Raw genomic sequence first — 704 nt, forward strand, 5'->3', positions numbered from 1 at the left:
GGAAGCCCCACGTTTTGCTCCCACCTAACTGCTTCTTCACTCCCCCTGGTGCTCTCTTGCTGCACTCCTGCATGGGCTGGATCAAGTCTGATGCCCTGACCCCAAACAATGTCTATACTGAGTCCCATTCCTTCAAACCTCTGCTCTGCACACGGGAACATTAAGTGAGAGCAAGGTTACCCTCAAAGAGTTAGGCCAATGTTGGAGTTGGGAAGGAAAACTTGGGGCTGAGGGCTCTTGAGTATCCCTCAAATACAACCATACAAGAAATTGCCTCTTACTGCCCCAAAGGAGAAAGCTCCCCATGGAGAAACTTATCCTCAACAAGGACCACCGTTGCCCTCTGTCTTTCCATGGAGCAGGCCTTCACTGTGGACTTCTACAAGTGAAAGAAAGACTAGACTTGCTTTATGTGGACCCAAGGCAGGGGTGGAAAAAAAACAGGGAGATAAATTTGGCTTAGTAAAAAGGAAAATGTTCAACAGAGATGTCCAAAGCTGGAAGGCTCAGCTGTGTGTTTTAGGGGAAAGAGTCACTTATATTCTCACTCATGACCTCATTTTCTTCGAGGTGATCAGTCTTGGGGGTGCTGAAAATCAGTATACAATATAAACACAAGATGAATCTTTACTCCTAACTGGGCACCGTGGCTCACACCTGTATACCCAGAACTTTGGGAGGCTGAGGTGGGAGGATCACTTGAG

The sequence above is a fragment of the Macaca thibetana genome, chromosome 2 (assembly GCF_024542745.1).
Source record: "Macaca thibetana thibetana isolate TM-01 chromosome 2, ASM2454274v1, whole genome shotgun sequence".
NCBI lineage: Eukaryota > Metazoa > Chordata > Mammalia > Primates > Cercopithecidae > Macaca > Macaca thibetana.